Source organism: Suricata suricatta, chromosome 2, assembly GCF_006229205.1.
Source record: "Suricata suricatta isolate VVHF042 chromosome 2, meerkat_22Aug2017_6uvM2_HiC, whole genome shotgun sequence".
NCBI lineage: Eukaryota > Metazoa > Chordata > Mammalia > Carnivora > Herpestidae > Suricata > Suricata suricatta.
The window spans coordinates 97,161,290-97,189,183 of NC_043701.1; the positions used below are offsets into that span (position 1 = coordinate 97,161,290).

The 27,894-nt window shown below is 37.7% G+C and overlaps 1 long non-coding RNA gene across 1 annotated transcript; it reads right to left on the bottom strand.

The window, feature by feature from the left end:
• Positions 1-7,466: 7,466 nt before the first annotated feature.
• LOC115271601 lies at positions 7,467-26,128 on the bottom strand. The gene is made up of 2 exons (XR_003900022.1): positions 26,019-26,128; positions 7,467-7,776 (listed from the first exon to the last, which is right to left on the bottom strand). It is a non-coding gene; the product is annotated as an uncharacterized LOC115271601 (long non-coding RNA).
• Positions 26,129-27,894: the final 1,766 nt, after the last annotated feature.

Sequence of the window (27,894 nt, forward strand, 5' to 3'; positions counted from 1 at the left end):
AGCACAAACTTGTATGCAGATTTTTCTCTTCCAAAGGGAGACCCAGAGAACAGAAAACACAGAAAAAAAAATCTATAGATGACTGTGATAAACAGTGACACTCTGCCTTTGCTCCCACCCCCACCCCAGGGGAAGAGGAACTGTGTTTTGTCATTTCTGACTCTCCCACAGTTGTGAGATTGCTGGGCCCCTGGAGGAACTTCAGAAACACAGGTAAAAGGAGAACATGAAGAACTGGCAGTTTTTCTCCACAGTCTAGGTTTGGTTAATGAATCATTTTCAGGTTCCGTAGGCCAAATGGAAACATGATTTGCTCCCTTTCTGACCACTCATTGCATTTATTGGAAGCAAAATAGTTCAGTCATATTCAGTATAACATTTCACTGTGTGTCACCTTGCATCTTCCCAAAATTGTTTCCCGCTTGTTAACATCTAACCCAGAGAGCAAAGATAGCTATTGGGCCACATACTTCCTCAGTTTTCTTGCCAAGTGGTATGCCTGAAGCATTTCAACAAGCTCAAGTCTTGGTTGAAGGGTAAATGAGCCTGGGAATTTGAAGCCCAGCTGCAAAGAGAGGAACAAAAAGGAATGGCAGGAAGACGCACATCCCAGAAGAGCCCTGCCAGCCCGTTCACTCTGGTCTGGGTTCAGAGAGTCCAATGTATGAGTAATACTTCCATTTTTCAGTTTTGTTCTCATCTACTTAGTCATTATCACCACACCCTGATATTTATGCCAAAAAGAAAAAAAAATGCCAGTGAGCGAATTCAATATTATCACTGATGCTCAGTAAGCACAAGCCCAGCATCTGTTTCCTCCACCACCATGTTCAAGTGACCCAGCCCACCATCAATATGGTCTTTCTTGGTATCTGTTGTGCCGGCAGAACCCAGGAAAGGAACACCGTGTCTGGACTTCTCTGCTTACCTGAGGCAAGTCCTCAGCACAGGCTTGGGATACATGTCCAGGCCCATTTACCCTGTGTCATTTAAAGGGTGTCACCTCCCCAAAAACCTCTACTTCTATGGACTGAGCCATGGTACTAATCTCTAAAGTCACTCTTAAGGATTTTGTTCAAATTTGAATTTCCCCAGAAAGAGAAGTCATTATCAGTCATCAGAAAATTAGCAGAGATTAATCATGTCCCTAAGAAAAAGCAGGATTTTAGGAAAGATAATGGGGAGGGCAGAGGGAAGGATGTAGGTAGCTGAGCCTGGGAGAATATCTAGGAGGGTCTCTCACTCTGGAGACCATGGGCTGCTGACACTATCAGGAGCTGAAAACAGAGGGACTACTGATGGAAATAAGATATACTAAAAGGTCAAGAAGTGGCAGGCTATATTAACCTGAATCAGTCCTCCAGCTCTGCAATTATTTTATTTTATTTTATTATTTTTTTAATGTTTCATTTATTTTTGATACAGAGAGAGACAGAGCATGAGAGGGGGAGGGGCAGAGAGAGAAAGAGACACAGAACCGGAAGCAGGCTCCAGGCTCTGAGCTAGCTGTCAGCACAGAGCCTGACGCGGGGCTCGAAACCACGAAGGTGAGATCTGACCTGAGCTGAAGTCGGAGGCTTAACCGACTGAGCCACCCAGGCGCCCCTATTTTATTTTATTTTATTTTTATTTTTATTTTAGGGAGAGAAAGAGCACAAGTGGCAGAGAGGAGCAGAGGGACAGAGAATCTTAAGCAGGCTCCATGTTCATTCAGCATGGGGCTTGATCCCACAACCCTAGGATTATGACCAGAGCCAAAATCAAGAGTAGGCGCTCAACTGACTGAACCACCCAGGCACCTCTATTTTTTTTTTAATTGAAGCATAGCAGTACATATGGAAAAATAGATAAAACAAAAATATTATTGCATCAGCAGATTGTTACAGGTGAACACTGCAACCACTGCACCAGGTGAAGACAAAGAATATTGGCAACAATCCAGAAGCGCCATTGGGCCTCTTTCCAATTACTCCTCCCTTCCTCTTCCTAAGGCAACCTCAGTTTTGACTCCTATTGCTTTAATGCACATATGCCTGCTACACTTTATATAAGTGGAATAATACAGAATATATATTTTGAATCTGACCTTTTTCTCTCCATATTATTTTTGTGGAGTCCATCCATATTTCTTGTAATTATATTCTTCTCAGTGCTGTTTGGTATTCTAAAATATTAACATGCTACAATGTATCTGACATTCTACAGCTGATGACATTTGCACTGTTTTCAGAAGAGGGCAATTAATTACAAATAGTGCCTCTGGAACCAGTCTTGTACATGAATCTCAGAATACATGAGTGTGCACTTTTGTGGTATATACTCGAGAGTGGAATTATTGGGCCAGGATATGCTGTTCTTTGCATACTGTAAAGCAATTTTCCAAAGTAATAGTATCATTTACACACCAATCAGTGAAATATAAGAGTTCCAGTTGCTCCACACCCTTGTCAATATCTGTATTACCGGTCTTTTAAACTCTAGCCATCCTGGCAAGTATGTAAAGGTCTCTCACTGTGGTTTTAATTTGCATTTCCCTGATGACTAATGCAGCCCTTAACATGCTCTGCAATTTTAAGGCATTTCTGCATGTCTGTTTCATTGCAAATCACTGCTCAGCCACATTTTGATTCAAAATCAACAACCTTTTTTCATTGAAGTATATGTGACAAATAACATCATGTAAATTATGATGTGCACCATGTTGACTTAATGTAGCTAATTGTAGCTATAATAGCACCTCCACGCTATCACATACTTATCATTTCTTGTTTGTGATTAGAATAATTACAATCTAGACTCTTAGTGAGTTTGATAATTATAATACAGTATTGTTGTCTATATTCACTATACTGTGCATCAGATCTCCAGGACCTACTTGTCTACTAGTTGCAAGACCAATGATCAATTATTAAGTCCTTGCTGTAAACCAAAGATTACATGTGTTAGTTACCTACATGTATGTGGCCTTAAGGTGGCAATGAGAGATTCTGGACTAGGTGATTTCTGGTCAGTCCTGCTCTTCAGCTCCAGTATATTATCACTAACATTATTGAGATAACACTTGTGGAAGAAGAATGTGCCAACAGAGGCTAGGGCAGAGAGGTTGGAAAGAGGTTAAGTATAAAGAGTGAAAAACAGCTGGGCTTTCAAATTTTATAGCTTGAAAGTAGTTGATGGCGGTTTCTCCAATTAAATAATTTAACCTATCAGCCATAAAATATTATAATGATTAATACAGATAATATTAGTTCTTATAAGCAAGGGAATAGTGAACTTTGACAGGTGTTCGGTCACCTTGAAATAAAAATCTCTCAGAAAGTTCTTAGACTGACTCAGAACAGGTTCTCTGAAAAATATAGGTGAACTTCTAGTAACATGATGTTTATTTGAGGGCCAAGGTTTACTTGACCTCAAATTCTACCTAGAAGAGATTTGTTTTTCCACTGCTGGCAACAGGAGCCAATGAGAAGCCCTTTTCTGCTTTAAAAAGAGGCTGCAAATGACCATCCTCTGCATCTCAACCAAGAGATGGTGGCTAGATGATCTTCCCTCTGCTGCCTCTGTGACAGGTTGACCAGAGTCCATAGACAGCCTATTATGGGCTCTATCTAAATGTGGAGAATCTCTAAATGGGGAGGCAGTGGCCAGGAATGAGAATATGGGGAGAGTATTGGGGAAGGGTAACACATTAACACACCAAGTGACCACTTTGGACAGTCAGACACAGCTTTGTTTAGCAGATCTCCTGTTGAAATATCCCTGAAAGAGAAATCCTAAAGGATAGATGCACTGTGACTGAGCAAAGGGCCAAGGACAGGCTGAAATGCTGAGCCATGTTCAAGGAAGTCCTGACTTCCTTGGTGTGGGGGAGGAGAGAACTAGTTCTGGCTAAGCTGGGAACTAGCTCTTGATGACAGGGAAGAAAGGCACCTTGGAAAGAGTGGGTATTGGGAGATGTCAGGCAAAGATCAACAATTTCCCAAAGTACTGAAACTTAAGGTGCCCTGCATTCCCTGGGAGGACAAAGCCACCACTGAAACTAGTAAGAGACACAGCATTTTGACCACATTAATTACGCATTCAGATTGTCACCCAAAACACCTGTGTTGCATTTGAAAGGATCCAGCTGACCTCTCCTCATGAGCCAGTTTCTGCTTATCCATGCAGTTTGCCCGAAAAGTAGTAGCTGACATTAATCAAAGCACATTTTCATTTCTGTGCATTATGCACCTGATTCAGATGAGTAGCCCAGTGTTTATGGCATATGTCTCCCTGGAGAGGAAAGCTTCATCTCTATTTTTCCTTCTCTAAAAGACACAGGAGATCTGAGAACTGAAATTTGAGGCAAAAAATTTAAAATATGAGTAGATACAGAGGGTCTGAAATACGAGGGTGAGAGAGTGGAAAAGATGTCTTGCAAAGCTAGAAGTCAGGACTGGGCTGAAACCTTACATTGATCTCAGAAGGTGTCTGACTTTGTGGATCTCAGTTTCCTCATCTATAAAATGAGGGGGTTGGACTCTGATCAAAAAGTAAAATTTCCTCTTTATTGACTTCTTGGGATCTTGCTCAAAGTTTTTACCCAGAGGCTACAAATGTGGTAAAAGAGGCCAGGTTATTCTCCATTTCCTCCCCAGAGCCTTTCTTGCCCTGGTATCCGAGTGGTCTACTATTCACACCATGTCTCCTGGAGTCTTTTGCTCTCTGGTTCTATTTCTATCAGTTTGGCCAGTGGAAGATACATGCAGGAAAACAGAGGCCTGAAAGAGAGAAAGACAGAAAGAGAGAGAGAGAGGTATTTCTTTCCTGCCTCCTTTCTGTTTTGGTGTCCTGTGTTTACCAGTCCAGCTTCTATGGGATGGTCCCTCCTCCAACTTGTAACACCTTTGTTTTCCTTGCCCCCTCTGGCCAACTTGTGGTAATAGCTTCCCACTGTTGGTAATTCCTGGGTTAGAAACATCCTTCTGGCTCCTTTAGCCATGCCCTCATGCCTGTAAATAGTCCCTTTACTAAAACCCCTTCCAATGAACACTTTTGAATGGGGAATTCAATTTCCTACCAGGATTCTGTCTCATGCGAAGTTTCTCCTTGAAAAGGAAGCTACGAATTACAGAACTCCACAAGTCCCCTTCTCCCAGACTTGATGCTAACTATTACTCTTTTTCTCGTTTCCAGATATCTGATAGATGTATTTACTTTGAAGAGAGAAAGGTACCCGGAGCTAATAGGTTTCCTTTTATTATTATTATTATTATTATTACTGACACTATTGTTTCCCAGCTGGGCTGCATTAGTGCAGCAATTCACAACAATATGCAGCTGTATACTTCCTAGCAGAAATCCAAGTTTCGAAATGGTTATGTAGCTAACATGAATGCCAAATTAAATGATCCAAGTTCCAAAGACCACTTCTTCCCTCTCCACACCTCCTCCGACAAGAATTATCAGACTTAACTTTGAAACATGTCAAGATAAAGCAGGCAATTTCCAAGTTTTCCCTTTCGTTTTGCATCCAGGATAAACACAATTCACGACTTTAATTTTTATACACTTTGGTTTCAGTTGGGAGTTGGCAGTTTTTCATAAGAACCATGCCAAGTTTCACTTATTTACTGAAATATACATTTTCCCTACCTCCTTATAAGCTTCCTCCCTATGTCTTCTTCCCTCCTCCCTTTGTCATGTGGAATAAGACCACTATATCATCCAGGAAGGAAAGAATCTGAGAAGTGAAATGTCTATTATAGATATTTCTTTTCTTTTTTAATAGTTTATTGTCAAATTGGTTTCCATATAACCCCCAGTGCTCTTCCCGACTAGTGCCCTCCTCCATTACCACCACCTCCCTTCCCCCTCCCCATCCCCCTTCAACCCTCAGCTCATTTTCAGTATAGATATTTCAAATTTAACTAGACATGTCTGTAGGTTCTAGAAGATAGATGTGTTGAAGATGCAGAAGATTGGCAGGGAGGTGGAAGTGTGCAATTGTGGGGTTTTCAGCACTAGAGAGCTTTGACACGGAGGGAGGAATGAAAAACACTTTTAAAACCAAAAGTAGTTTGGACCAGCCTTTCCTGAAGTGTGTGCCATGGAACCCTAACACTACATGTCTTGTGGGGGTAAAGGTGGGAGGGGTTATGGTCAAATAAGTTTGGGATATTATGCAAAAAAATGTGGCACCTTTTTGGAAAGCCCCAAAACATATTAAAGGCATGGAGAAAGCCTGTAATCAAGAATTGTGTTTCAGGATTGAATCCCCATATTTCTCCTCAAAATTTTTGGTCATGGAGGCTTCTAAAATAATACTTATTTATAATTCTCTTGTGAAAATATCAAGGCACAAACTTTGAGAAATACAGTGTATCACAGTCAAAGTAGAAACTCAGTGAATAAAAAGGAGAGAATACGACTTCTGTGTTCTCCATCTCCTACCTCCTGAGCAATGCGGCTCTTGCCCTGGGATCCAAAATCAGACTTCTGCTCTTTTCCATCCTGATGAACATTCTAGCTTAAAATGGTCTGTAGTGCCAGAGTGGCAAACGTTAGGTGCTCTGCAAACACTTGTTGAATGAATTAATGATTGAATGAAATGAGAAAATCCCTGTAAAAGACTTAGCACAATGTGTGACATGGAGTGAGTAGCAACAAATACTATTATTACTGCTCATCATGATCTTTGGTTTAGAGGAAACAGAAAAACTCAAAACTTGTTCTTGGCCCCTTTTGAGATAACTTCAAGACTTAGGCTTTGTCCCCAGCTAACATACATTTTCTGAACAAGAACCAGCTGATTATGCCACAATAAAATAACCTTCAACACAGAGAAGACTTACATGGAAATGTATCAAAATCACAGACAAAAACATTGCTTACGGACACAAACAATAAATGGCATGTTTCTACAAGGAAGAAATGAGCTGGATAAAAAAAAAAAAAATTCCATTCTGTGATCCTAAAAGGAAGAGCCAAAATGTTACTTGAGAGTTTTGCTTTTTATTTTATAATATCCTTATCATAGTTGTGGTTAGTTACAGTAAAAATACAAAACATGAAGAGGTAAAGTAACTTATTTCACTTCTGCTCCTTTCTGGACATATAAAACAGAATGGAGACTGTGACAAACTACAATTATTAAGGTTATGTGGATCAACTTCCTTAGAAGGAATTTATCTTCTTTAAGAATTTCAAGCGTTCCCTAATTTAGTAATGTACTAGAGTATGTTTCTTACTGACAACTACTAATTAATCACATCAAATCTTTTGAAAGAAAATTGGTTTTCCTGTCCAAAGTATATCACAAAAGCATTAAGAATAGGGCTGTGCTTTTATTGCGCACTTCCTGTGATTTTAAAATACAGAAATAGATTTTACTTATGTACTTAAGATCTAATTAATGAAAGTTAAAGTGGTGAGTTGTTTGGAAAAAAGAAATGCAGGCATCAAATAAAAATGTTTCTTATTTCAAATACATTTACTTTCATTTTATTGAGTTTTAGGAATATATCTGACATTAAGTAGTTAAGTGTGGCCAAAGTAACAGATGCTCTCATGTGGTGTAGCTTAAACAAGGAAAATGTGTACCGCCTCACATACCAGGTGGTACAGAGGAAGAAAAGGCACCTGGTTTGGCTGATTCAGTGACTCAGTGTGATCGAAAGCTTGAGCTCTATACTTCTCTCTGCTCTGCCATCTACAGCACTGCCTTTTTACTGAGGCTGGTTCTGTCCTCATGGTAATAAGATGGCTGCCAGCAACCAGTAATTGTTCATTAGTCATCTGCAAAAGAAGAAAGTAAATCCCACAACCAAGGTATGAATCATTGCCTTTAGTCAGATTGGACCAACTCATTATACTTGCCCCTCCTCTGAACAGAGGAATGACACCGATTGTCTTCAACCAGTGATTCTCCAACTAGTCCCCAGGTCAACAATTGATGCTACTGAGAAGGCAGAATTCCATAGAAATGCAAATTCTTGTGCTTAACTCAGCTTCACTAAATCAGAAATGCTGGAAATGGGGTCCAGCAATCTGAGTTTTAACAAGCCTTCCATGCACTGTACAATATATCTTCCATGTAGTCCATGCCCACTGCCTTAAATTATATAGAATTCTCCCCTAGAGATGGGAAAGGGGTAGACACCTGAATCAATTTGGGGTTATGTTAAGAAGGAGCAAGAGGGGGCGCCTGGGTGGCTCAGTCAGTTGGGCCTCCGACTTCAGCTCAGGTCAGATCGCACGTTCATGGGTTCGAGCCCTGCGTCAGGCTCTGTGCTGACAGCTAGCTCAGAGCCTGGAGCCTGCTTCTGGTTCTGTGTCTCCTTCTCTGTCTGCCTCTCCTCCTCTCATGCTCTGTCTTTCTCTGTATAAAAAATAAATAAAACATTAAAAAAATTTTTTAAAAAGAAGGAGCAAGAGGAAGATCTGCATTTTGAGATACTAATAGATTCCATATGGGGGGGTAGTTTAAAGACAAGATTTTAAGCATTTTCTTATATTTCAAATATTCTGCTCCATGGGGTTTGAGAAATGTGTCATCATTAGATAACTCAAACACTTTCTTAAAATCCTTTTGTGAATGTACAATGTATTGGAAAGACAACAAAGGATATATCAAGACTCCAAAGAGTGGAGCTCCAATACTAGTTTTGCCTCTGATGAACTTTATGTCCTTGAGAAATTCACTTAGACTCTCAGAATCCCAGCTCTTACTTCTTTAAAGGTATTGGAACAGCTTTTAAGTTACTAAAAATGAAAACAATTCTAGCTAGAATTTATTGAGCACTTATGTGTCATGCACCGCTAATGATTTTATTTAACACACTTATCACTTAATACTAAAAATAGCCCCTATGAAGTGTGTAACTTAGCCCAAACTCCAGTCTGCTGAGTAAAGAATCTGGGCTTCAGGTCTATCTGACCCCACAGATCACTTGTGAAGCCACTACTCATAATGGTTTCACTTTCACATGGTTTAGTTCATTGTACTTTTTAAGAAAGATACAGTTTGGCCTAATGAAAAGAATGTGGACTTTGAATCCAGGCTATAATTTGAGTCTTGGCTTCACTACTCTCCTGATCTACAACTTTGGGAAAGTTACTTAGCTTCTCTGAAACTTTAATTTTTACTCTGTAAAATAACATTTCTCATGATATTTGTAAATACCGAAGGAGATAATACATATAATAGTGCTTAGCACCGTGCCTGGACTACAATAGACATTCAATAAACATTCCTTTTCTCCCCTGCCACTGCTTGATAGGAACTGTTATTTGCTGAATGAGGGAGAAATATTTTGGAACATACATTTATCTATTTATTTCCCCCAATATTTTCATTCACAAGTGGCCTCACTAATAATATTAAGTGGCACCAGGAATGGAAAAATTCTATCTGTGATGTCTTGACCAAAACTTTTCTAAATATATGAACCCAGATAGGGGAACTTGTCCAGTACAAGAACAACCTTAGACCTTCCATCAGCACCCCCATATTCACAGTCTCCTAGTAATCTCTTTCCAGAGTCTCTTCAAGTGGGCAATACAGGTTCCATATTTGAATTTAAAAGAACATTTCAAATTTCAGAACTATTTCCCTTACCCTGTGCTAATCTCAAAATAGAACCATCTCTCCAGGGTAAGGAGCCCACTCTCTCACTTCAGAGCCCACCCCTTGCAATGGAGGGTAACAGGACCCACAGACAAGGCTGGGAGGAGTTATTGACAACAAAGGTCATGGCTGGCAAGGAAAGAATGTTCCCTTTAAAGCATCTACATTACTGAGAGAAGAATTTTGCTCTCTGAGCTCAGAAAGGTATGTATTGTAGCCATTTCATGATTCACTTCCATGAGGTATAAAGATTCTTTAGGACAAATTGTTCTATGGCTTTATCATCGCATCATTTTTAATGGTGAAAAGTAATAAAATTAGGAAATACAGCCCTTTCAAATACTTGAAAAGTAAGAAGCACCTGTGTTTGCTTTATATTTTAATGCTATAGTTCATTGTGGGATGTCTAATTGTGTCATCTTGAAAATAACAGAGACTTTGAGAATAAATTTATAGTAAATGGCTTCTGAATTTATTTAATGTTCGTACTTTCCTGCAACATTACTCAAGCAGAGTGAACATTTATGGCCTTGTACGTTCCAAGACCATGACCAATACCCTTTATAGTTATATTTTGAAGCAAGTGTTTGACATTAGAGAATTCGCCCAGAGAAAAACTCTCTAAAATGCCTTTATTGTAACCAGGAAGCAGGAATAGATCATGAAGATAAATGTATGTTATTATCCCTCTGGTTGATAAAGAAAACACAAAATGATAAAAGTTTGTTTTATGGCCCCTCCTTATCTAACACAATGCCAGGGAAGACTGTGGCCATTTATCTTGGGTATTCATGAGCAGAGGAGAATATAATATTGAGAAAATATCCAAAAATGTCATTATCGGCAGTCATTCTTAATAATTCACTCCATAATTGTGTCAAGTTTCCCTATATAATTTTTATATGTTACAATGTAGATAATATGTCTTTAATTACTAGACACCAGAAGTAGGTTAATAAAAAACATTGTCAGACTCTGTGGGGTGAAACCCAGGCACTGATATTTTTTGTAAAGCTCCTCAGGCAAATTACAATATCAAGCAGAGTTGAGAACCACTCAAAAGGTTCTACCAACCACACATGAACACATATATTTTCTTAAATTCATTGGGAACATCTAATACTAGTAATATAATGTCATAGTAAGACAAGTTCAAGGATCTTGCTGCCTCTTCCCTGCTTTCCATTCTCCTTCTTTAACTTTCCCTTGAGCAGAATATTTAAAACAATGGTTTGCCATTGTGGGGGGTGAGGGGGAGTAGCAAACTGTGTTCTTTTTCCAAATATATTTTTTAGACTTAATGAACAAAGTAGAACTTACAGAACAGAAATGGAGTGCCTCTAGCCCCTTCTGGTCTCCTACCCTCTTGTCCATCATCATTGGAACCCAGGGGCTTCCCAGAGAACCATTTTAAAATCTGCCTTGAAGAGGCTAGAGAATTGGGTTGTCTCACTTGGTGGCTGCCAGAAGAAGGCTTATTTCAAATGTGACAGGAAAGGCCCCAGATCAGTCTACTGAATCATGAAATAAGAACTCTACTCAGGCAGTCCCCAATTCACCTCTGCTTGCCTATAGCCATGCCATGAAAAACCAGTAACTGTGGATCCTTAAAAGATTGTTTTCCTCTAATTCTTGGTATGAATAGTTCTATGCAGGGCCTTTTCTAATGCGTGGTGAAATGAAGCAAACCATACTGTGTGTTCTGTTTCCTAATGTCCTCCCACCTCCAAATCAGGTCTCAGGGAACTTCTCAAGGGATCTGAAAAGGGACTATAAGTCATGAAAGGGGTGTGCAGAGCAAAGGAGGGTGGTTTGGCCTACTTTGCTTTGGTGATTTGAGGAAGTAGTTGTGGGCAGGTGGCATATGAGTGTGGGTCTTTTTAAAAAACAAAACAAAATGAATAAGGGCTGGATGACAGCATGTCCTCTCTCTGCCCACCTCTGAGTCTCTGCCACTAGTCTGTGTATCCACTGAGCCACCCATCCAGGGATTGGGACTTGGACTCATCTTTTTGATTCATCATACAAAAGAGAGTTTGGTTGAAGGTGCTACCTGGAAGTTAAAGCTTGCATAAATATTCTATTCTTGCCAACAACCCAATAGTTAATCTCAAAACCAATGTTTAGAAAGCTGTTCAACTTGCCCAAGGTCACAGAGTAGTGGATATGGGATTGCGCTTCATTCTTGTCTGACTCCAAAGCCTACAGGCTTTCTATACATTTGCTTATCGTTTGGGAAAGGGCTTTGTACTCAAGGATGAGGTAAAGGATGGGCAATTTAGAGAATGGGCGAATTTGGAATCAAATCAAGTGTAACTGAGTGTTTTTAGTAGGTCTCTAGAAAGACATAGGTAAACATGGACCCCAGCCAGAAGGGAGCTGGGGAAGAAGGACAAAGAGGAGGGCATTAGAGACAAACATTACCTACACCAAAAATTTGACCACCATGAAATAGATTCTAATACCTGGGCATCACTCGATATGAAAAAACTACATATTTATAGCTTTTACATTTTTATTGTGTAACATTTTAATCTGATAGAAGATCACATTAACATTCTGCATTTAGTTAATTCCTCACCTTGTTTTTAAAGCAGTTAGCAAAGGAAATGAAGATAATCTCATTTGTCATAGGTGGTCAAACACTATGAAACTTTGCATATTGGTTAAGGTGTCAAAATAATGGTTCATTTCACACAGATCGAAAGGGGGATTGACTTCCTGCCTGTCTGCCCTAACCTATATCAGAAATAGGTAAAGGTGGTCATAACATTCAAACTTCTGATTGTAAAATAAATAAGCCCTGAGGATGTGATGTTCAGCATGGTGACTATGGTTAATAATACCGTATTGTATATTTGAAAGTTACTAAGAGAGTAGATCTTAAAAGTTTTCATCACAAGGAAAACGTTGTAGCTGTGTGATGCTAAATGTTAACTAGACTTACTGTCGTGATCTTTTCACAATATATACAAATGTCAAGTCATTATGTTGTAAACATGAAACTAATATTTCAATTACATCTCCATTAAAAAAAGAAATAGAGACCTACAAGTCACTCACTGATTCAGTAGTTCATTTAAAATTTGTCACTGAGTTCCTCCTAGCTTCCATGCATATGGATGTGATGATAGACCAAAATAAACTGGTGTTTTAACTAAGTTAAACTATGTATCTCAAGTAAAATTAGTTCCAATCATCCTAATTCAAATAATCAACTGTTTAAAAGAATGTATAAGACAATCAGGGAAATAGAGACACTGGCTGCAGATTTCATGATATTAAGGAATTTATTGCCTATTTCTTTTGATGTGATAATGGTATTGTGGTTGGGTTGAGTTTTTTAAGAATATTTACCTTTTAAACCTACATAAAAATATATACAGATGAAATGATATGATATCTGGGATTTGGCACAAAATAAATCATGGTAGATGGAGAGAGTGGAGAAAAAGTAGATGGGTAAAGATGAAATAACATTGAGTTAATATTTGAGCTATATTAATTTATATTTGAAGAAATTGGGTGAATGATACAAGGAGATCATTATACTGTCCCCTGTTCCTTTGTTTCTGTTTAAAATTTTCCATTAAAAGTTTTCTTTTTCAGGACACTGGTTGGCTCAGTTGGTTAAGAGGCTGACTCTTGATTTCAACTCAGGTCATGATCCCATGTGCGATCAAGCCCCACATCAGATTCCACATTAAACCTACTTAGAATTCTCTCTCTCTCTCTCTCTCTCTCTCTCTCTCTCTCTCCCCCCCCTTCCCCTCTCCCCCACTCACATAGGCTTCCTCTCTTTTTTTCTCTCTCTCTCAAATAAAAAAATAAAATAAAAAGTTTTCTTTTTCTATATATGGAAAATTTGGTATTTTTTATATATCACACTAATCTGTGTGACATAATGGAAATTTCAAGGTCTTAAGTTTATTTATTTATTTTGAGAGAGAGCATGAGTCAAGGAGGGGCAGAGAGAGAGAGAGAGAGAGAGAGAGAGAGAGAAATCTAAGCAGGCTCTGAGCTGTCAGTGCAGAGCCTGATGTGGGGCTTGAACTCACAAAACCGTGAGATCATGATCTCAGCCTAAACCAAGAATTAGATGCTTAACCAGCTGAGCTATCCAGGTGCCCCTGGGGCAAGATTCTTAAACTCACAGCACTTCTTCATCTTTTAAATAACTTTTACCACATAGTGCTACAAAGAATTAAAAGAAATACTACCTCTAAAACACCTAGCACTGTGCCTGGCACATACTAGACACTAGGTAACTATTGTTATAATTATAGAAGATATTGAAGACAGGCATTTCAAAGAAACTTGGAACAACATGTTTTGAGATTTATTTTCAAATGAAGGAAGAAAACCAACAAAGAGAAAGGTAGTACCCTTTCACAGAGAGCCCAAGGCTAGAACTTATCATCCTAGGCAACAAGACAGTTATTCAAAACACAAAAGGAAACAACTTTCTATTTATCTCATTTATAAGGTAACCCATTGTATCACTAGTGAAACAGTTCAGGAGTAATTTGACATGGTTTGCAAGGTCTCAGATTCTATTCTGCTTCAATATGTCAGTATGTATTTCAATGAGAAGGAGCAAATGAAGGAGCTGAGGAAGAGGAGAATAGGATCCAGAATATTTTTTACATAGTTCTCTAATTTAAATTTATACTTTTTTAGACCTCTTATGTGAAAAATTGATTCTTATTAAACAACTATGTTTAAAATTTGCTCTTTCTGGGGTGTCTGGTGGCTCAGTCAGTTAAGCACCCAACTCTTGCAATTCAGTTCATGATCTCACAGTAATGGGATTGAGCCCCACATTGGGCTCTGAGTTGAGCTGACCCTGAAGCCTGTTTGAGATTCTCTCTCTCTCTCTTTCTCTCTCTCTCTCTCTCTCTCTCTCTCTCTGTCTGCTCCTCCCTCGCTTGTGCATACTTCCTCCCCACGTCTCTCTTGAAAATTAAAAATTAAAAAAAAAAAAAGAATTTGCTCTTTCTTCTATAATAACTTAACCCAGTTAATGGCTTCACTATCCCACTACTTAAACCAGAGCGCTGGTAGATACACTGAAATCCATTTTCTCCATCACTGCTCCTTTCCCCCATGCACTTGCAGGTGATTCACAAGTCCATCAGCTTAATCTCTCACATATCTTTTGAAAGTATCCCTTAATCTACTTTCATGGTCACTGGCCAGGTCTCCAGCATCCCACAGTTACATTTTTGTAGCAATTGTAAAACTGGTTTGCCTATTTCTAGTTTCCTCTTTTTTCAAATCACATTCCAGAAAGCTGGGAAAATGTCATTTTAATATTCGAAACTGATCATGTTATTACTCTGAGTAGAATATTTCAGTAGCTCCCAGCTGTCTGCAGGAGAAGTCCAAATTTCTTAGCTTGGCATGCAAAGACCCTTGTCCACTTTTCTAACCACATCTCTGTCTATGCATTCAAATGCACCTTGCCCTTTGCTCTCTAGCCATACTTAACAACTCATTTTCTTCAAGTGCCATGTTCTGTTCCACTGCTATGTTTTTGCATATGCTATTCCTTCTGCCTTGCAAGTCTATTTGACAAACCGTCCTCATCCTCATACCTCAAGATTCAGATTGAAATCCTTTTTTATTTTTTTCTCAAGTTTACTCTTTTACTACTGATTGCTCACAGCTACCATTTGAGTTAGACCTTCTATTCTCTGAGAAACTTGCATATGCATGCACATGCCCCTATTTAAAAATCTTGTAATGCTTTTGTGAATGGGGGAGGGGGTGGAGACCAGGAGAGAACTACTAGCCCATAATCTCCTGGATAACAGAAATTGTATCTTATTTATCTTGATCTCCCTAAGCAGTACCTAGTACCTGGCACAAAGCAGGTACTCAAGAATGTGTGGAATAAGTGAAGAGAACAAATTAAGCAAGATAAAAGTTAACAAATGTGTAATACAATGAATAACTGTCCTTTAAACTTTCAAAAATACTTACTTCTCCTAGACGATACCTTACTCTCTCATGTCTTAATATCTTGGGTTTTTCCTTCTTCTAGAATGTCTCTTCAATTTTATTCTTTGTTTAATGTTTATTTATTTTTTAGAGAGAGGGAGAAACAGAGTGCAAGTGGGGGAGGGGCAGAGAGAAGGGACACATAGAATCCAAAGCAGGCTCCAGAATCTAGCAGTCAGCACAGAGCCCAATGCGGGTCTCAAACTCATGAACCACGAAATCATGACCTGAACTGGACGCTTAACTAACTGAGCCACCCAGGTGCCCATTTTTAGTCTTGTCTCATCCTTAAAGAAACTACTCAGCAGGTAATATCATTATCTCTGTTCAGCTTGCCTAAGGCAGAGTTACCTAGATAGTGCCTTGGATGCCTGTAAGTCTCTTATATGAAAAATGGATTCTTATTAGACTCTTGCCCTCTGTGATACATACTACAGACCCTTAATATTCCCAAGGTGTACACCCTGAGACCTCACAGATCCAAATGTTTGAACATGCAGATGTTTATGTGGGCTTCTGGATTTCCTCTAAATTTCTAGATTCAATCAGCTTCATCTGTTTTGAGTTTCTCCCAACAAAAGTTAACCAGCTTTTGAACTTTTACTCAAAATATTTTTCTTACCTGATAGCCAGTTTTAAATAAGATTTATTGGGGGGAAAAGACAGTCTTTTTAACAAATGGTTCTGAGGGAACTGGATAGCAACACAGAGAAGAATGAAACGAGACCACTTTCTTACACCATATACAAAAATAAACTCAAAATGGATGAAAGACCCAAATGTGAGACAGGAAACCATCAAAACCCTGGAGGAGAAAATAGGCAACAACCTCTTTGACCTCAGCCACAGCAGTTCCTTGCTCAACACATCTCTGAAGGCAAGGGAATTAAAAGCAAAAATGAACTACTGGGACCTCGTTCAAGATAAAAAGCTTCTGCTCTGCAAAGGAAACAATCAACAAAACTAAAAGGCACCCAACAGAATGGGAAAAGATAGTTGCAAACAACATATCAGATAAAGGGCTAGTATCCAAAATCTATAAAGAACTCACCAAACTCCACACCCAAAAAACAATCCATGAAGACATGAATAGACACTTTTCCAAAGAAGACATCCAGATGGCCAACAGACACATGAAATGATGCTCAGCATCATTCATCATCAGGGAAATACAAATCAAACTCACACTGAGATACCACCTCACACTGGCCAGAGTGGCTAAAATGAACAAATCAGGAGACTATAGATGCTAGCAAGGATGTGGAGAAACGGGAACCCTCTTGCACTGTTGGTGGGCATGCAAACTGGTGCAGCAGCTCTGGAAAAGTGTGGAGGCTCCTCAAAAAATTAAAAATAGAACTCCCCTATGACCCCAGCAATAGCACTGCTAGGAATTTACCCAAGGGATGCAGGAGTGCTGATGCATAGGGGCACATGTACCCCAATGTTCATAGCAGCAATTTGAACAATAGCCGAATTTTTTAACTGATGAATGGATCAAGAAGGTTTATATATACAATGGAATACTACTTGGCAATATATACTACTATATATACAATGGAATACTACTTGGCAATGAGAAAGAATGAAATCCTGCAATTTACAGCAATATGGATGGAACCGCAGGGTATTATGGTAAGTGAAATAAGTCAGTCAGAGACAGACAAATACCATATGTTTTCACTCATATGTGGATCTTGAGAAACTTAGCAGAAGACCATGAAAAAAGGGAAGGGGGAAAAAAAGTCACAAACAAAGAGGGAGGGAGGCAAACCATAAGAGATTCTTAAACAGAATCTCTGTTTGTACAGAGAACAAACAGGGTTGATGAGGAATGGGGGAGAGGGAAAAGTAGGTGATGGGCATGGAGGAGGGCACTTGTTGGGATGAGTACTGGGTGTTGTATGGAAGCCAATTTGATAATAAATTATATTTAAAAAATAAATAAGGTTTATTGGGATTTAATTTACATAGAATAAAATTCACCTTTCTCAGATGAATAATTTTATGAATTCTGATAAATACATTCAGCCATGCACCCACCACCACAATTAATATATAAAACGTTTGATGGTTAAGCATCAAACTTGGTTTCAGCTCAGGTCATGATCTCATGGTTGGTGAGTTAGAGCCCCACGTGGGGCTCTACACTGGTGGTACGGAGCCTGCTTGAGATTCTCTCCCTCTTTCTCTGCACTTCCCTTGCTCTCTCCCTCTTTTTCTCTCTCAAAATAAATAAATAAACATTTTAAACAGATATAAAGCATCTTTACCACTTAAAAAGTTTCCAACGGGACACCTGGATGGCTCAGTCAGTTAAGCATCCAACTTTGGTTCAGGTCCTGATCTCACAGTTCGTGCTTTCGAGAACCGCTTTGGGCTCTGTGCTGACAGCTAGCTCAGAGCCTGCAGCCTGTCTTCAGATTCTGTATCTCCCTCTCTCTCTCTGACCCTCCCCTGCTTGTGCTGTCTCTCTCTGTCCCTCAAAATTAAATAAAAAACATTAAAAACATGTTTTAAAGTTCCCTTTATGGTCAATCCCTAGCCTATGGCTGTTCCTATGGTTTTAACTTTTCCAGGGTACCATATAAATTAAAGCAGATAGCATGTGGCCTTATAAGACTGGCTTTTTGCGGGGGGAGGGGGTAACAAAATGCAATTAAGGTTTGTCCTTTGTGTTGTGGAATAGTATTGAATTATATGGAATTCATGATATGGAATGTATCACAGTATATGTGTACACAGTACGGATATAACATAGTTTATCCTTACCCCTTTACAAGTTGATGACCATTTGGGTTATTTGCAGTTTTTGGTGGTTATGATAAAGCTGTTATAAATATTCATGTACAAGTCTTCGTGTGAACTTATATGTTTATTTCTTTTGGGTAAAGACCTAGAAGGTAAGTTAGGTTGCATAGTAAGTACCTGTTTGATTTTATAAGAAATCATCACACAGTTTTTTCAAAGAGTCTGCACCATTTTATATTCCACCCACAGTGTAGGAGAGATCCAGTGGTACTGCATTCTTGGCAGGACAGGAAGTCTGTAGTAATATCTCACTGTGATTTTAATTTGCATTTCCCTTATGACTAAAGATATTTTCAGTGTTTATTTGTCATCTGTATCTCATTTTGTGAAATGTCTGTTGAAATAAGTTGATTTTTTTAAATGGGACTGTCTGTTTAGTTATTATTGAGTTGTCAGAGTTCTTTGCATATTAAAGAAATCTGTCTTTTATTAGATAGCGTTTGTGAATGTTTTTCCCCTCAGTGACTTCTTTTTCACTTTCTTAGCAGTCTCTTTTAAAGAATAAGTTTTTAAAATCTGATCCAGTCCAATGTATCAACTTTTTCTTTCCTGATTTGTACTTTTTGGATGTTAATTGAGAACTGTTTGCCTAGCTCAAATTCACAAAGATTTTCACATGTTTTCTTCCAGATTTTATAGCTCAAGATCTACTCTTAGATCTATGATCTATTTTGAGTTAAGTTTTTAAAAGGCTGTAAGATATGGGTCAAGTTTCCTATTTTTATACATATATGTCTAGCATTTATTGTTCCAGCAGCTTGTATTTAAAGTCTGTACTTTCTCTATTGAATTACTTTAGCACATTTGTCAAAAATCAATTAACCTGGGGTGCCTGGGTGGCTCAATTGGTTAAGTATCCAACTTCAGTTCAGGTCATGATCACATGTTTCATGGGTTCAAGCCCCTCAACGGGCTCTGTGCTGAGAGCTCAGATCCTGGAGCCTACTTTGGATTCTGTGTCTCCCTCTCTCTCTGCCCCTCCCCTCTCTCTGTCTCAATAATAAATAAATATTAAAAAACATCAATGGACCATATATGATGTTCTATATCTGGATTATATTTTAGGAGTTAGACACCCTTTTCCTGTAAAGGGACAAATAAGAAATATTTTAGGTTTTGCAGGCCATACAGTCTCTGTTGTAACTAATCAACAGCTACAGACAACATGTGAACAAATGAGTCTCGCTATATTTCAATAAAACTTTATTTACAAAATAGGCAGAAAGCTAGATTAGGCCTTCAAGCTCTAGTTTGACAACTCTTGCCGTAGTCTGTTTTGTTGATCTGTATCTATCCTTTTACCAATACCACACTATGATTACTGAGGCTTGTAAGAATTATTTTGTTTTTCTTTTTCTTTTCCAAGTTTTTCTTTAAATTCCAGTTAGTTAACATACAGTGTAATATTAGTTTCAGGTGTAGGATTTAGTGATCCATCACTTACATACACCCAGTACTCATCACAAGTGCCCTCCTTAATACCCATCACCCATTTAACCCATATCCTCACCCACCTCCTCTCTAGCAACCCTCAGTGTGTTCTCTGTAGTAAGAGTCTGTTTTATGGTTTACCTCTCCCTTTCCTACCCTCCACATGTTCACCCATTACATTTCTTAAATTCCACATATGAGTGAAACCATATGGTATTTATCTTTCTCTGATTGACCTATTTCACTTAGCATAATGCACACTAGCTCCATCCACATCATTGCAAATGGCAAGATTTCATTTCTTTCTATGACTAAATAATATTTCAGTGTGTGTGTGTGTGTGTGTGTGTGTGTGTGTGTGTGTATCACTTCTTTATCCACTTATCAGTCAGTGAATATTTGAGGTCTTTACATAATTTGGCTGTTACAGATACTGCTATAAACAGTGGCATGCATGTATCCCTTCAAATCTTTATTTTTGTAACCTTTAGGTAAATACCTAGTAGTGCAATTGCTGGGTTGTGAGTTGTTCTATTTTTAACTTTTTGAGGAACCTTCATATTGTTTTCAGAGTGCCTACACCAATTTGTATTTCCACCAACAGTGTAAGAGGTTTCCCTTCCTCCACATACTTGCCAAAATCTGCTGTTTCCTGTGTTGTTAATTTTGGCCATTCTGACAAGTGTGAGATCATAACTCAATGTAGTTTTTAATCATATTTCCCTGATGATGAGTGATGTTGACCACCTTTTAATGTGTCTGTTGGCCATCTGTATGTCTTCTTTGGAAGAATGTCTATTTACTGCCTATTTTTTAACTGGATTGTTGTAAGAATTTTTATTAGGATTGCAGTGAATCAATAATCAATTTGGGAAGATTTAACATCTTAACAATAGTGATTCTCCCAACCTATGAACACAGATACTTCTTTCTTTGGAGCTTTTTATTCTATTATCAAAGTTTTATAATTTCCAGCATGTAAATCTTATACATACTTTGTTAGATTTATACATAAGTATTTAATGATTTTAGTTATATTGTTGAGTGATTTTTCATTTCAATTTCAATTGTTCTTAACTAACATATAGAAATACAATTACTTTTTATGTATTAAGCATGTATCCTGTAAGCCTGCAAAATTGACTTATTAGTTCCAGTAGCTATTTTATAAATTCCTAGACATTTTCTAGACAATGATCACCTGTATATAGAGACAGTATTATTTCTTCGTTTTCAATCTCTTTGCATTTTTTTCTTTCCTTATTGTACTAGCTACAACCCCCAGTAATATGTTAAATAGCAGTGGTGAGAGTATATAATTCTTTGTTCTTGATCTTAGGGGGAAGTATTCAGTCTTTCACCATTAAGTATGATGTTAGCTATAGGTTTTTCATAGAAGTCCTTTATTATATTGAGGAAGTTCCTTTCTATTTTTATTCTACTTTGAGTTTTTACCTTGAATAAATACTGAATTTTATTGATATTTTTCTTCATCTATTGAGATGATCATTTAAATTTTCCTTATTTAGGCCATTGATACAGTGAATTGCAGTGCTTTAGCTTGACTGAGCTACCTTGCCTTCTCTTGTTCAGGATACATTATCTTTTTTATATATTGTGGGATTTGATTTGCTAATACTTTGTTGGAGATTTGGGGGTCTATATTTATGCAGGATATTGACATTTAGTTTTATTTTCTTGAAATAGTTTTGTCTTGTTTCAGTATCTGCTGACCTCACAAAATTAGTTTCCTATGTCAACAAATTAGACAGCTTTTTGATTTCCACTCACTCACTTGATAAACATTTTAAAACAAAGTAGCCTCTTCAGGGTGACTGCCAATATGAAAAAGAGTATGCATTGGCAAAACCTCTTTAGAATATGGATGCTAAGCAGTAAGCTAGACCCATTCATTGGCTCAGTAACTGAATGCAGAACCCTAACCCCTTAATAGTAAAGAAAAATTCTAAGCTGCAGCACAACTGTATATTAGTGTATTTCACTGATTTCTCACTGGCTTACTGGCTAAAACGCATATTATATCAGGTTGAGTCTGGATCTATGTAATTGCTAATCTAATTTTTGTTTCCAAAGATAAAAACAGAATTCACTCTCACTAGAATAAAATCTTCATACAGGCAGGGTATATAATTTATTCACCTTTGTATTTGCAATGCTTATAAAAGGCTTGGAAAATCTTGGGTATCAGCATAAGTTATTTATTCAATGAATGAGCACTCTAAAAATTAAAACAAGGCTTTGATTTTTAGTTCATCTTTTTCTCATAACAATTCTTATTTCACTGTAGAATACTCTCTGAAACAACATATATGTCATAAACACTAAAATTTAAATCTTTCATTACTATTAGAAGCATTCAATTTGTCTTTGGGTTTTATAGGAGAAAAGCCAATGTTGTTAAATGTAAGTAGTGGTTATTATTGGGTTTTCTTCACATGGAGGCTTTAACAAACCTCAAGATCATGCTGAAAGCTTAATAGGCTCAACTTGCCAACTACACTGTATATTAGGAGTTATATTCCCTTTGCATAAATATTTTTTTTAATTTAAGCTTCAAAATCTCCTTTAACTTTCAAAATAACCAAGATTTAAACTCATGGTAGCTCTATGTCTGTGTCAGTAAGAGAAAAAAATCCACGTGATTCTTTCTTAATATGTATACACATCATGCATCAAGACCAAAAAAAAAAAAAAAAAAAAGACCTTTCTCAATTCCTTGCCTTCATGTTAGCAGATCAGTTAGTTGGCCTACACTATAATGACATCTACTGGCACAACCAGGACTGAGCACCCAGAGTTAATCTTCAACATGACAGAGCAGATCTGAGTCTTCCTCTATGACTACTGATTGCATGAGTTACACCAGCTTGAATTTTTTCAGAGATCATGAATTGTTGAGTTCTGTATCTCTAGTGCTTAATATTTGTGTTTGTCACCTTAAAGATGCTCTAAAACATGTTGGATGATCATGAATGCAACCTCCCATAATCTATTGAAAAGCCTGGAATCTGGAGTGCCTAGGTGGCTCAGTCAGTTAAGCCTCCAACTTTGGCCCAGATCATGATGTCATGTTTGTGGGTTCAAGCCCTGCGTTGAGCTCTGTGCTGACAGCTCAGAGCCTAGAGTCTGTTTCTGATTTTGTGTCTCCCTCTCTCTCTGCCCCTGCCTGCTTATGCTCTATTTCTCTGTCTCAAAAATAAATAAAACATTAAAAAAAATTTTTTTTAAGCTTGGAATCTGAGCAATACTGTAAGAGTTAACTGGATTAAAAAATATAATAGTAAAATGCTTTAAAATGCAGCCTCTTTGTCATTGTGGTTAATAAAGTCCTCTTAAATCCTAACAATAAAAATAAGTCCCATGTTCAAAAAAAAAATCACACACAACTTAACTCACAATCACAAAGGTCCTAAATCTAATCTGTCAACTTGAGATTAAGCATCTTTGATCAAAAGGTAGCAATATGTATTAAGATACTTTAAAATGCATGTAAACAAATTAAAACAACAGTGAGATGTCACTCTATACCTATTGGAATGGCTAAAGTCCAAAAATGTTAACAATACCAAATGATGCCAAGTATGTGGAGCAATAGGAACGCTCATTCATTGTTGGTGGTAGTGAAATGTTACCGTCACAGTTGGGCAGTACCTTATGAAACTAAACATATCCTATGTGTGATCAAGCACTCATACACCGTGGTATCTACCCAAATGAGTTGAAAACTTATGCCTACACAAAAATCTCCATGCAAATGTTGACAGCAGCTTTATTCACAATTGCCAAAACTTGAAAGCCATCAGGACGTCCTTTAGTAGGTGAACAGATAAACAAACTGTTATGAACACTATAAAACACTATGAAATTTATTCTGCAATAAAAATTAACTGGGGACACCTGGCTGGCACAGTCAGTAAAGCATGAGACTCTTGATCTCTGGGTTGTGAGTTTAAACCCCATATTGTATGAAGAGATTACTTAAAAATAAAATCTTAACTGGAGTACCTAGGTGGCCCAGTTGGTTAAGTGGCAACTCTTTTTTTTTTTTTTTTAAGTGGCAACTCTTGATTTCAGCTCAGGTTGTGAACTCACAGTTCATGAGATCAAGACCTGAGTCAGGCTCTGCACTGACAGCATGGACCTTGTTTTGGATTGTCTCTCTCCCTCTCTCTCTGCCATCCCCCACTCATGCACATATGATGTCTCTCAAAATAAATACATTTTAAAAATAAAATCTTAAAATTAAAACTTTTAAATAAAAACCTCAGGTCACAAGAAGATGAATGAACCTTAAATGCATATCACTAAGGGAAAGAAGCCAGTCTGTGGGATACGTGTGTGGCTCAGTCAGTTGAGCATCTGACTCTTGATTTTGGCTCAGGTCATGATCCCAGGGTCATGGGATCAAGCCCCACATCAGGCTCTGTGCTGAACATGGAGTCTGCTTAAGAGTCTCTCTATATACCTCTGCCCCTCTACCCCACTCGGGCTGTTTCTCTTTCTCTAAAAAAATTTTTTAGTTTAATTTTTTTAAAAAGCCAGTCTGAAAAGGCTACATACTGTATAATTCCAACTGTATGACATTCTGGAAAAGGCAAAACTATGGAGACAGAAAAAGTTCAGTGGTTGCCAGTGTTTAAGGGGAAGGGAAGAATGAATAGGTGAAGAACAGGGATCTTTAGGACAATGAAACCATTATGTAGGATTCCATAATGGTGGATACATGTCATTATACACTTATTCAATCCATAGAATGTACAACACGAAGAGTGAACCCTAATGTGTTCTATGAAGTTTAAAAATAATAGATTGATATTGGTTCATCAATTGTAATAAATGTGCCACACCAATGCAAAATGTTAATAATAGGAGAAACAGCAGGTGGGGCGTGGGGCAGCGAGGGGGAAGTAGGAAGAAGGGAGATATAGAAGAACTCTACTTTATGCTCGATTTTTCAGTAAACCAAAAACATTAAAAATAGCCTATTAATTTTTAAAAAACTAAAAAGAAATAAACTTTTATCCTATTAAGACATACTACAGAGTATCTTTGTTACAGTAAAAGAAAAAAACACATGCGGTCCCATAAGGAATGAACAGAACGGGTTTACATGCCCATGTTTTTCTCTGCTATAATTTTAAGTGACACATAATCTATGCCAGAAGTTTATTTTACAAGTGTTCATGTAAGCAAGTCTCTCTAACAGAGGCTATTTTGCTATTATAAGCCCTAAGGAGAAAAAGACTTTTTACTTAATCCTTGGATTGATGAAATTAAACATTTCATTCGGTGGGCTTTTCATTTTGAAGTCCCTTAGGACTGAGAATTGCCGTTCTCAGAAAGTATTATAAATCAACTGTGAGTTGCTAGGATGATACAGGGGAAAAGGATGATTCCAACATAGCTTCTGCCAAGAGATCTCAGGCACATTTAGCAAGACCCTGCCAAGAAATGTTTAATAGTATAGTCGGGAGTTATACTTCCTGGATCCTTGTGAAAAACTGAAAATTGCTTTTGGCCTGTCAGTTCCATTGTAAAACGTCTTAGGCTGTAAAACTGATTACCATTTTATCCCAGAAAGCAGAATGGCAGTCCAGTAAATCACAGTTTCTATATGCCCTCATCTGAACCCCTGATACCTACCAAAGTGGAAATATTTTTCATTCATCTCCATAAAACTCTAGAGGAAGTGGACATTTGGGCCATTGCTTGGGAAATTTCAAGACAGAACTTTGTCTTTTGGCCTGAGTTATTTGGAGTTTAGGTCTGTTATCATAAAAATTTCATAGGATAACAACTTTCTGTCTTCAATACTGAGCAGGCCTAACCTTAGTGAACAGAAAAAATAATAATTGTAAGAGAAGATCATAGCTGTAACTGTTCATTTTATTCAGGTTAAAACATATTATTTTGGTCTCATACCATTAAATGTATTTGGTTTGTGTCTAAGGAAAAGACCCTGTGCCAAATGGAGACCTAAAGCCAAAAGAAGTGAATCTCTGCACACCCCTTGGAGTCCTACCTTGCCTGCACTTAGCTTGCATGAACGTCACCTGGTGCACTTACAAAGCTGAATCTACTGGGGGTTCTGGGAGAAAAACAGGCCACATACGATGTGGGGAGCCTTAGAGAGTCATTTTTTTACCTTATTTTGTAAATTGCAGTTCTTTCTGGTTGCTCACTGTATACTGCAGTTATAGTGGTCACTAATTCTCTTGGGGTGAATCCATTTGTCAGATTTCCCTCTTCTGTAGCACCTGGCTAAGAACAGGACCCTAAAGAAATCATATACTCTCTTATTTTTTTAATTAAAGTGTAATTAACCTACAATGTTATAATGGTTTCAGGTGTACAACATGTAATTCAACAATTCTATATTCTATATTCTATACATTATCCACTGTTCACCATAAAAAGTATAGTCAACATTATTACAATATTATTGATTATGCTTCCTATGCTTTACTTTTCATCTGTGTGGTTTACTTATTTTATAATTGGAAATTTGTACTTTTTCTAAGTTTTTTAAATATTTTTAAGTTTATTTATTTTTGAGAGAGAGAGCGAGCATGAGCTAAGGAGGGGCAGAGAGAGGGGGGGGTGATACAGAGTCCAAAGCAGGCTCCAGGCTCTGAGCTGTCAGCACAGAGCCTGATGCTATATACATTGTATATATACAATTGTACAATGGAGTATTATGCATATTATCTTTATCCATTCATCTATTCATAGACACTTGGTTTGCTCCCACATCCTAGCTATTGTAAATGACGCCTCATTAAACATAGGTGTGCATATAATTTTGTGAATTTGTGTTTTCTTTTTCTTTGGGTAATCATCTCTTACATATCTATTGAAGAGAGAGAGAAGGAATAATTTTGGAAGAAGAGTTGGAACACTTAGAGGATTGTCCAATGCACTGTAGCAGCTTCATACATCTTTGCCTCCTACTTAGAATCCAGATTCTTTTGCTGAAAAGTTTAGAAAATAAAATACTACTGGATAACTGTTATCACCTTTCCTAATGTTTCCCTCTTCTTTTAGTGCCCTATTTTACTTGTGGCACTTTTTGGGCCAGACTTTCATTTCAGATACTATACTGAAGTCTAGTTATCTTTAAGGCAGAAGAGTCTGAGCAACTATACTCCAAAGAGCATCAACTTGATTTTAGTAAGTCATCTGTTATCAATTGGACTTACCAAAATAGGACAAAATGAGAATACAAGAAGAGTGGATGTTGTAGACATTGTATTAATAGCAGATCATGTTCTTAAAACCCATTTATTAACACAAGCCAGGTATTAGACACAGAGAGTCTAGAATTTCAGCCCAGGTCACAGAGTTGTTAAGGAGCAGGGTCAGGATTCAAACACAAGCCCATCTGATTGAAGCCCACATTATTTCTACATCTTCTCAATGACATATTAAGTTTCAACTACTGTTTTAAGTGCTTTACATCCATTAACTCACTCAATCTTCCCTGTAGGTCTGTGAAGAAGGTATATACACATTTACATATGAAGACAATGAGGCAATGGCAACTGAAATAACTTGCAGCTAGTAAATGGTAAAGCTTGGGCTTGACTCCAGGTAACCTTGATAATACAATAATACTTCTCTAAAAACTATAGCTCAAGATTTGTCTTCTTATACATCGATCAATGGAACAGAATAGAAAGCCCAGAAGGGAACCCACAACTATATGGTCAATTAATCTTCAACAAAGCAGTAAGAATATCCAATGAGAAAGAGACAGTATTTTCAACAAATTGTGTTGAGAAACAGCAACATGCAAAAGAATGAAACTGGACCACTATATTACACTATGCACAAAAATAAATTCAAAATGGATTAAGGACCTAAATGTGAGACCTGAAACCATAAAAATCCTATAGAAGAACACAGACAGTAACCTCCTTGACATTGATCATAGCAACTTCTTTCTAGATATGTCTCCAGAGGCAAAGGAAGCAAAGACAAAAATGAGCTATTGGAAGTTCATCAGGATAAAAATTTTTGCA